The sequence below is a fragment of the Lepisosteus oculatus genome, unplaced genomic scaffold, assembly GCF_040954835.1.
Source record: "Lepisosteus oculatus isolate fLepOcu1 unplaced genomic scaffold, fLepOcu1.hap2 HAP2_SCAFFOLD_39, whole genome shotgun sequence".
NCBI classification, from domain to species: domain Eukaryota; kingdom Metazoa; phylum Chordata; class Actinopteri; order Semionotiformes; family Lepisosteidae; genus Lepisosteus; species Lepisosteus oculatus.
In genome coordinates this window covers 863,039-873,717 of record NW_027167923.1, presented here as the reverse complement: position 1 = coordinate 873,717, position 10,679 = coordinate 863,039, and the positions used below count along the sequence as shown (strand labels likewise).

Genomic DNA, 10,679 nt, shown 5'->3' with positions numbered 1-10,679 from the left:
TTCTTGTACAAACGCTTAATCGCTTGGACCTGCTGCCTTGGAAGTAATGTCTTTAACATCCACCAGTGACATTTCACAGCTGGAAGCACACAGCCACGCTTTTGGCATTGGCATGTCTTGCGCCCTACTTCCAGCCTTTGAAGACCTAATTATTCAAACTGAAAGAACCGGCTGAATGAGTGTTTGCAGTGCACCAGGAGGAGCAGGGACCATAGCATTGGAGGGGTGAGGATGGCGGAGATGGAAACGTTTTCATGCGCTCCTCTGGGAGGAATGAAAAGAAAAGACGAAACCGGAAACAGTAGTAGCCGCAAGAGGAAGTGTCTTCAAGCGCCAAGCAAGCGCTCCTCGTTAGTATAGTGGTGCGTATCCCCGCCTGTCACGTGGGAGACCAGGGATGGATTGCTTGACGGCGAGCCAGGTTGCTTTTCTCCCATCAGATTCCAACCGCTAATGCTAACGCAGTGTGTGGGAGCTTACATGCTTTTCCTTTCCCGTCTTTTTCGGACGACTATTCCAAAGGGGTCACCTGAAGGAATAGGGGCCTGAAGACACGAGGCATTCTTAAACCAGCACTGGGCTGCACGGCCTTCTGTTGTGATCAGGTTATATTCGAGTCAAAAAGCCAGAGCATCCGCTTCCATCCTATGGAGCACGAGCTAAATCGGAAGAGGCAGGGGATACACCTACGCCTATCGGCGCACGTTCCCCGCGGCAGGCTGCTTCACCCATTTGCACCCGACTGGAGACGGCACTGAGCAAGCTTTTTGTCAGGAGTGGGATTCGAACCCACGCCTCCAGGGGAGACTGCGACCTTAACGCAGCGCCTTAGACCGCTCGGCCATCCTGACGCTGGCCCCTAATCCCGGGGCGGTCTGATGAGCCACCGCGATCCCACTACGCTCCTCGAGTATCGCACTGTTATTAATACTACATTGTGACTCCAGCATTAAAATGTTTGGAAAATGTGTCGGCTTTTATAATCCAGTGTAGAGCAGCATGTGATGATTTGTGCTACAACACCAAGCGCTCAAAGTGACGTCTGCGTTTGTCGTTGAAACTTTCAACTCTTTCATCACTTATGTAGGAAATAAAAAGAGCAGTTGTGCGCCACGCGCAGAGCGGCCGTCAGCAGAGTGGCGCAGCGGAAGCGTGCTGGGCCCATAACCCAGAGGTCGATGGATCGAAACCATCCTCTGCTACGTGTGTCCTATGCATGATTCATAATCATGCCATTGGGTTAGCAAAGTGCCTTCAAATAGTCTGCATCTCCCTTTCTTTAAGTTCTGTCCTGAGTTTCTCTCTCGTGTGTGTTTGTGCAAGCTTGACACTTGCGGGACTCTTTAATCTTCACCAATACGGAGATGACCAAATGTGTCTTCGGTTGTTCTGAGGTCTTTGATAGTTTCTTCGAATGCTTCAACTGAACCTCGAAATCGAAGCAGTTATGTTTATATTGATTTCTCGCGTTAATCATTACGAACCAGGAACAGCCAGCACACTCGGTCGCATTAGTAATTATGTCACGTCTCTACTTAGCAGAGCATTCAAAGGCCCACTGGAAGTAGTAAAGCACTAAAACACTGCAAAACTGAACTCGGGAAAATCATACTGGGAGCTCTGAGCGATGTCTGCATCCAAGCCATCCAATACGGACTCTGAAACCTTGGAATATCAACACTATGATGCGCTACCTTTTACCTGGAGCAAAACGATGGAATTAGAAGAATGCTTACCGCAGGATACAACTGTGCCGCTGTTATTTGGAGCACGGTTTTCACTTGCATGAAAACTACAGCAGAACGTAGAAGGATGATCACTGAGAAGTCCACAATGCTGAGGAGATTGTAGGTCGTACATTTCAATGATTACTGACATTTGCGCTGCTGGAGGTACAGTAATCAACAAAGAACAGGGTGTGCTACTCTCGAATCCGGTCAGCACATGATGAAAAGCCAGGAAGTATACCTTGTCAAATTGCCGTCAACAGGGACAAGTTAACCACCTGCGCCACCGGCGCCCGGCTAGCTCGGTCGGTAGAGCATGAGACTCTTAATCTCAGGGTCGTGGGTTCGAGCCCCACGTTGGGCGGTGCCCGTCTCCTTATTAACAAAGTTTCCCGCTCATCCTTGAACCTCTTACACCTCGATGGTACCGAGCACTGCGTTTTAATGCACAGGTGTGATCAAACTGAGATGAAAAGGGCGTATCTAGCTCCTTGCCCGAGAGATAAATCAAAGGTTCCGCAGATAATCCCTTGGCTCCGGTCACCCGGACGCAGATAGGAGCTGCAGCCATCATAACTTGTATGAAAACTAAGAAGAGCTCCTGTCTATTTACAGTTTCATTTACTCTAGCGTTTCCTTAAACATTGCGTGTACGAAGGCTAAGAAATTGGAGAGCTATTCTAATACAATAACTATTAGGAATCTTTTCGCCATAACAGTTTCACTGTGATTTTGCAGGTAACACGTACGTTGGGAAAACATTTTGAACGCGATCAATAACCGCACTGGAAAAATGTGGGAAAGAAAGGGCGAAAAGCGACTCTTCAACATGTGGAAATATCTTCCTGAGCGGAGCCCTCTTCTCGAAGCTCAACACTCTGCAAGAGTCACTTCTCCCAACTTGCGCCCGCAGGTTTCCGTAGTGTGCCTGCAAAGAGCCATCCGCTTGAGACAGGCGCACCTCCCGATTTCATTGAACTAAGCTAGATGCACAATTTCTAATGCAGCCTTCATCACAATAGACAGTTCATTTCTCGAAAGCTTGTCATGTAAAAAAAGGAAACAAAGAACGAAAACGTATAGCTGACAATCTTCTGAAGCTGCAGATTCAGCTTTGGGGAAATGGACATTTTATGTATGCAGATGCTTTTCAAGCGCTGGTTTTAGAACGTCGCTGTGCTTCCAGCATCCTTTTCAGCCTTCTAAACTGGCTACCGAGGTGGCGATCACTTTGTAAAGCGGTTGAGAGGCCGGAGCTGCTCAAACCGCTCTTGCCGTTTCCCATCAATCAAAAGCACTATGTTGTTTCTTTGTATGGAAAGCTTTTCAAGTCTGGCATCGACACGCACCTTTCCTGAAACGTCCAAAGGGTGAATGCTTCGCAAAGAAATCCAGTCTACCTTCAGGGGGCATGATGTTGAAATCGGAATGAGCCCTGGGTGGGCTTGAAGCAGCAGCTGTTCAGTTAACAGCTGCACAGAAACGCACCCCGCTTGCTTTGTATCATTCGCAAGTTTGTGGTTAAAGAGTAAAAAAGGCTGGAATTCTTCTGCCAGCCGGCAGGATTTCTTCTGCACTCACCCAGAAAAGCCAAGAATTGTATTTCATCTTTCGCAAGCTGTATTTTCCAGGAGGAGAATGAATACTTGCATTAAACTGAATCAAGCCGACAGAGACGCACAGCCGTTGTTTTTCTCCATGGGAAGTTTTTCGTTAAGGAAAAACACCGTTGTCATTTTCTTGCCAGCCGGCGGTATTTCTTGTGCAGCGATGAGCCCGATTTGTATTTCGTATTTCGCAAGTTGTGTGAATTTCTTGAAGTTGAAAGTGAATTCGCTCCAGAAAAGAAATGTCCAGTCGCATGAAAGCCGTGGCTGTTTGTTAAACCGCAGGACAGGACAGCTTGCGTTCTGTTTCTCATGGCGTTCGCAAAGGCGATTCCTGCCTTTAAAACTGCTGTGTCTGCGACTGAAAGTGGCGTGTGTCGCAGCTTCTAAAGTCTTGTTGACGCTCCTCGATGTTGCTTTCTCTCTGCCTAAGGAAGTTCGATTGTCGAGTCGGAACGGGGAGACCTAATCCTTCCAGCTTTAAGCCACCCTTCAGTCTTCTGAAGGGTGTCCGAGTGCTAGCATGTGATTTGGCTTTTTTGGGGGGGAAACGGAGAGCGACATTGAAAAAGGTTACCGCCGCCGCCTCGCCCTCCGTGTTAAATGATCGCAAGCCGGCGGCGGCGGCGCTCCCTGTAGTCGTGGCCGAGCGGTTAAGGCGAAGGGCTAGAAAGCCATTGGGGACTCCCCGCGTCGGCTCGAATCCTGCCGACTACGGCGCCCTTCTCCTGTCGCTTCGGCCTGCCCAGAAAAAGGCGGAGTGCCGTTTCTCTCTTCCTGCTTCTTGTACAAACGCTTAATCGCTTGGACCTGCTGCCTTGGAAGTAATGTCTTTAACATCCACCAGTGACATTTCACAGCTGGAAGCACACAGCCACGCTTTTGGCATTGGCATGTCTTGCGCCCTACTTCCAGCCTTTGAAGACCTAATTATTCAAACTGAAAGAACCGGCTGAATGAGTGTTTGCAGTGCACCAGGAGGAGCAGGGACCATAGCATTGGAGGGGTGAGGATGGCGGAGATGGAAACGTTTTCATGCGCTCCTCTGGGAGGAATGAAAAGAAAAGACGAAACCGGAAACAGTAGTAGCCGCAAGAGGAAGTGTCTTCAAGCGCCAAGCAAGCGCTCCTCGTTAGTATAGTGGTGCGTATCCCCGCCTGTCACGTGGGAGACCAGGGATGGATTGCTTGACGGCGAGCCAGGTTGCTTTTCTCCCATCAGATTCCAACCGCTAATGCTAACGCAGTGTGTGGGAGCTTACATGCTTTTCCTTTCCCGTCTTTTTCGGACGACTATTCCAAAGGGGTCACCTGAAGGAATAGGGGCCTGAAGACACGAGGCATTCTTAAACCAGCACTGGGCTGCACGGCCTTCTGTTGTGATCAGGTTATATTCGAGTCAAAAAGCCAGAGCATCCGCTTCCATCCTATGGAGCACGAGCTAAATCGGAAGAGGCAGGGGATACACCTACGCCTATCGGCGCACGTTCCCCGCGGCAGGCTGCTTCACCCATTTGCACCCGACTGGAGACGGCACTGAGCAAGCTTTTTGTCAGGAGTGGGATTCGAACCCACGCCTCCAGGGGAGACTGCGACCTTAACGCAGCGCCTTAGACCGCTCGGCCATCCTGACGCTGGCCCCTAATCCCGGGGCGGTCTGATGAGCCACCGCGATCCCACTACGCTCCTCGAGTATCGCACTGTTATTAATACTACATTGTGACTCCAGCATTAAAATGTTTGGAAAATGTGTCGGCTTTTATAATCCAGTGTAGAGCAGCATGTGATGATTTGTGCTACAACACCAAGCGCTCAAAGTGACGTCTGCGTTTGTCGTTGAAACTTTCAACTCTTTCATCACTTATGTAGCAAATAAAAAGAGCAGTTGTGCGCCACGCGCAGAGCGGCCGTCAGCAGAGTGGCGCAGCGGAAGCGTGCTGGGCCCATAACCCAGAGGTCGATGGATCGAAACCATCCTCTGCTACGTGTGTCCTATGCATGATTCATAATCATGCCATTGGGTTAGCAAAGTGCCTTCAAATAGTCTGCATCTCCCTTTCTTTAAGTTCTGTCCTGAGTTTCTCTCTCGTGTGTGTTTGTGCAAGCTTGACACTTGCGGGACTCTTTAATCTTCACCAATACGGAGATGACCAAATGTGTCTTCGGTTGTTCTGAGGTCTTTGATAGTTTCTTCGAATGCTTCAACTGAACCTCGAAATCGAAGCAGTTATGTTTATATTGATTTCTCGCGTTAATCATTACGAACCAGGAACAGCCAGCACACTCGGTCGCATTAGTAATTATGTCACGTCTCTACTTAGCAGAGCATTCAAAGGCCCACTGGAAGTAGTAAAGCACTAAAACACTGCAAAACTGAACTCGGGAAAATCATACTGGGAGCTCTGAGCGATGTCTGCATCCAAGCCATCCAATACGGACTCTGAAACCTTGGAATATCAACACTATGATGCGCTACCTTTTACCTGGAGCAAAACGATGGAATTAGAAGAATGCTTACCGCAGGATACAACTGTGCCGCTGTTATTTGGAGCACGGTTTTCACTTGCATGAAAACTACAGCAGAACGTAGAAGGATGATCACTGAGAAGTCCACAATGCTGAGGAGATTGTAGGTCGTACATTTCAATGATTACTGACATTTGCGCTGCTGGAGGTACAGTAATCAACAAAGAACAGGGTGTGCTACTCTCGAATCCGGTCAGCACATGATGAAAAGCCAGGAAGTATACCTTGTCAAATTGCCGTCAACAGGGACAAGTTAACCACCTGCGCCACCGGCGCCCGGCTAGCTCGGTCGGTAGAGCATGAGACTCTTAATCTCAGGGTCGTGGGTTCGAGCCCCACGTTGGGCGGTGCCCGTCTCCTTATTAACAAAGTTTCCCGCTCATCCTTGAACCTCTTACACCTCGATGGTACCGAGCACTGCGTTTTAATGCACAGGTGTGATCAAACTGAGATGAAAAGGGCGTATCTAGCTCCTTGCCCGAGAGATAAATCAAAGGTTCCGCAGATAATCCCTTGGCTCCGGTCACCCGGACGCAGATAGGAGCTGCAGCCATCATAACTTGTATGAAAACTAAGAAGAGCTCCTGTCTATTTACAGTTTCATTTACTCTAGCGTTTCCTTAAACATTGCGTGTACGAAGGCTAAGAAATTGGAGAGCTATTCTAATACAATAACTATTAGGAATCTTTTCGCCATAACAGTTTCACTGTGATTTTGCAGGTAACACGTACGTTGGGAAAACATTTTGAACGCGATCAATAACCGCACTGGAAAAATGTGGGAAAGAAAGGGCGAAAAGCGACTCTTCAACATGTGGAAATATCTTCCTGAGCGGAGCCCTCTTCTCGAAGCTCAACACTCTGCAAGAGTCACTTCTCCCAACTTGCGCCCGCAGGTTTCCGTAGTGTGCCTGCAAAGAGCCATCCGCTTGAGACAGGCGCACCTCCCGATTTCATTGAACTAAGCTAGATGCACAATTTCTAATGCAGCCTTCATCACAATAGACAGTTCATTTCTCGAAAGCTTGTCATGTAAAAAAAGGAAACAAAGAACGAAAACGTATAGCTGACAATCTTCTGAAGCTGCAGATTCAGCTTTGGGGAAATGGACATTTTATGTATGCAGATGCTTTTCAAGCGCTGGTTTTAGAACGTCGCTGTGCTTCCAGCATCCTTTTCAGCCTTCTAAACTGGCTACCGAGGTGGCGATCACTTTGTAAAGCGGTTGAGAGGCCGGAGCTGCTCAAACCGCTCTTGCCGTTTCCCATCAATCAAAAGCACTATGTTGTTTCTTTGTATGGAAAGCTTTTCAAGTCTGGCATCGACACGCACCTTTCCTGAAACGTCCAAAGGGTGAATGCTTCGCAAAGAAATCCAGTCTACCTTCAGGGGGCATGATGTTGAAATCGGAATGAGCCCTGGGTGGGCTTGAAGCAGCAGCTGTTCAGTTAACAGCTGCACAGAAACGCACCCCGCTTGCTTTGTATCATTCGCAAGTTTGTGGTTAAAGAGTAAAAAAGGCTGGAATTCTTCTGCCAGCCGGCAGGATTTCTTCTGCACTCACCCAGAAAAGCCAAGAATTGTATTTCATCTTTCGCAAGCTGTATTTTCCAGGAGGAGAATGAATACTTGCATTAAACTGAATCAAGCCGACAGAGACGCACAGCCGTTGTTTTTCTCCATGGGAAGTTTTTCGTTAAGGAAAAACACCGTTGTCATTTTCTTGCCAGCCGGCGGTATTTCTTGTGCAGCGATGAGCCCGATTTGTATTTCGTATTTCGCAAGTTGTGTGAATTTCTTGAAGTTGAAAGTGAATTCGCTCCAGAAAAGAAATGTCCAGTCGCATGAAAGCCGTGGCTGTTTGTTAAACCGCAGGACAGGACAGCTTGCGTTCTGTTTCTCATGGCGTTCGCAAAGGCGATTCCTGCCTTTAAAACTGCTGTGTCTGCGACTGAAAGTGGCGTGTGTCGCAGCTTCTAAAGTCTTGTTGACGCTCCTCGATGTTGCTTTCTCTCTGCCTAAGGAAGTTCGATTGTCGCGTCGGAACGGGGAGACCTAATCCTTCCAGCTTTAAGCCACCCTTCAGTCTTCTGAAGGGTGTCCGAGTGCTAGCATGTGATTTGGCTTTTTTGGGGGGGAAACGGAGAGCGACATTGAAAAAGGTTACCGCCGCCGCCTCGCCCTCCGTGTTAAATGATCGCAAGCCGGCGGCGGCGGCGCTCCCTGTAGTCGTGGCCGAGCGGTTAAGGCGAAGGGCTAGAAAGCCATTGGGGACTCCCCGCGTCGGCTCGAATCCTGCCGACTACGGCGCCCTTCTCCTGTCGCTTCGGCCTGCCCAGAAAAAGGCGGAGTGCCGTTTCTCTCTTCCTGCTTCTTGTACAAACGCTTAATCGCTTGGACCTGCTGCCTTGGAAGTAATGTCTTTAACATCCACCAGTGACATTTCACAGCTGGAAGCACACAGCCACGCTTTTGGCATTGGCATGTCTTGCGCCCTACTTCCAGCCTTTGAAGACCTAATTATTCAAACTGAAAGAACCGGCTGAATGAGTGTTTGCAGTGCACCAGGAGGAGCAGGGACCATAGCATTGGAGGGGTGAGGATGGCGGAGATGGAAACGTTTTCATGCGCTCCTCTGGGAGGAATGAAAAGAAAAGACGAAACCGGAAACAGTAGTAGCCGCAAGAGGAAGTGTCTTCAAGCGCCAAGCAAGCGCTCCTCGTTAGTATAGTGGTGCGTATCCCCGCCTGTCACGTGGGAGACCAGGGATGGATTGCTTGACGGCGAGCCAGGTTGCTTTTCTCCCATCAGATTCCAACCGCTAATGCTAACGCAGTGTGTGGGAGCTTACATGCTTTTCCTTTCCCGTCTTTTTCGGACGACTATTCCAAAGGGGTCACCTGAAGGAATAGGGGCCTGAAGACACGAGGCATTCTTAAACCAGCACTGGGCTGCACGGCCTTCTGTTGTGATCAGGTTATATTCGAGTCAAAAAGCCAGAGCATCCGCTTCCATCCTATGGAGCACGAGCTAAATCGGAAGAGGCAGGGGATACACCTACGCCTATCGGCGCACGTTCCCCGCGGCAGGCTGCTTCACCCATTTGCACCCGACTGGAGACGGCACTGAGCAAGCTTTTTGTCAGGAGTGGGATTCGAACCCACGCCTCCAGGGGAGACTGCGACCTTAACGCAGCGCCTTAGACCGCTCGGCCATCCTGACGCTGGCCCCTAATCCCGGGGCGGTCTGATGAGCCACCGCGATCCCACTACGCTCCTCGAGTATCGCACTGTTATTAATACTACATTGTGACTCCAGCATTAAAATGTTTGGAAAATGTGTCGGCTTTTATAATCCAGTGTAGAGCAGCATGTGATGATTTGTGCTACAACACCAAGCGCTCAAAGTGACGTCTGCGTTTGTCGTTGAAACTTTCAACTCTTTCATCACTTATGTAGGAAATAAAAAGAGCAGTTGTGCGCCACGCGCAGAGCGGCCGTCAGCAGAGTGGCGCAGCGGAAGCGTGCTGGGCCCATAACCCAGAGGTCGATGGATCGAAACCATCCTCTGCTACGTGTGTCCTATGCATGATTCATAATCATGCCATTGGGTTAGCAAAGTGCCTTCAAATAGTCTGCATCTCCCTTTCTTTAAGTTCTGTCCTGAGTTTCTCTCTCGTGTGTGTTTGTGCAAGCTTGACACTTGCGGGACTCTTTAATCTTCACCAATACGGAGATGACCAAATGTGTCTTCGGTTGTTCTGAGGTCTTTGATAGTTTCTTCGAATGCTTCAACTGAACCTCGAAATCGAAGCAGTTATGTTTATATTGATTTCTCGCGTTAATCATTACGAACCAGGAACAGCCAGCACACTCGGTCGCATTAGTAATTATGTCACGTCTCTACTTAGCAGAGCATTCAAAGGCCCACTGGAAGTAGTAAAGCACTAAAACACTGCAAAACTGAACTCGGGAAAATCATACTGGGAGCTCTGAGCGATGTCTGCATCCAAGCCATCCAATACGGACTCTGAAACCTTGGAATATCAACACTATGATGCGCTACCTTTTACCTGGAGCAAAACGATGGAATTAGAAGAATGCTTACCGCAGGATACAACTGTGCCGCTGTTATTTGGAGCACGGTTTTCACTTGCATGAAAACTACAGCAGAACGTAGAAGGATGATCACTGAGAAGTCCACAATGCTGAGGAGATTGTAGGTCGTACATTTCAATGATTACTGACATTTGCGCTGCTGGAGGTACAGTAATCAACAAAGAACAGGGTGTGCTACTCTCGAATCCGGTCAGCACATGATGAAAAGCCAGGAAGTATACCTTGTCAAATTGCCGTCAACAGGGACAAGTTAACCACCTGCGCCACCGGCGCCCGGCTAGCTCGGTCGGTAGAGCATGAGACTCTTAATCTCAGGGTCGTGGGTTCGAGCCCCACGTTGGGCGGTGCCCGTCTCCTTATTAACAAAGTTTCCCGCTCATCCTTGAACCTCTTACACCTCGATGGTACCGAGCACTGCGTTTTAATGCACAGGTGTGATCAAACTGAGATGAAAAGGGCGTATCTAGCTCCTTGCCCGAGAGATAAATCAAAGGTTCCGCAGATAATCCCTTGGCTCCGGTCACCCGGACGCAGATAGGAGCTGCAGCCATCATAACTTGTATGAAAACTAAGAAGAGCTCCTGTCTATTTACAGTTTCATTTACTCTAGCGTTTCCTTAAACATTGCGTGTACGAAGGCTAAGAAATTGGAGAGCTATTCTAATACAATAACTATTAGGAATCTTTTCGCCATAACAGTTT

The 10,679-nt window shown here is 48.8% G+C and overlaps 3 non-coding genes across 3 annotated transcripts; all 3 read right to left on the bottom strand.

Annotated features, from left to right (window-relative positions):
• Positions 1 to 768: 768 nt before the first annotated feature.
• Positions 769 to 851, bottom strand: trnal-aag (transfer RNA leucine (anticodon AAG)). The gene has a single exon. It is a non-coding gene; the product is annotated as a tRNA-Leu (tRNA).
• Positions 852 to 4,883: 4,032 nt separating this feature from the next.
• On the bottom strand, positions 4,884 to 4,966 carry trnal-aag (transfer RNA leucine (anticodon AAG)). The gene has a single exon. It is a non-coding gene; the product is annotated as a tRNA-Leu (tRNA).
• A 4,032-nt stretch (positions 4,967 to 8,998) lies between these two features.
• Positions 8,999 to 9,081, bottom strand: trnal-aag (transfer RNA leucine (anticodon AAG)). Its single transcript has one exon. It is a non-coding gene; the product is annotated as a tRNA-Leu (tRNA).
• Between the last annotated feature and the right edge of the window lie 1,598 nt (positions 9,082 to 10,679).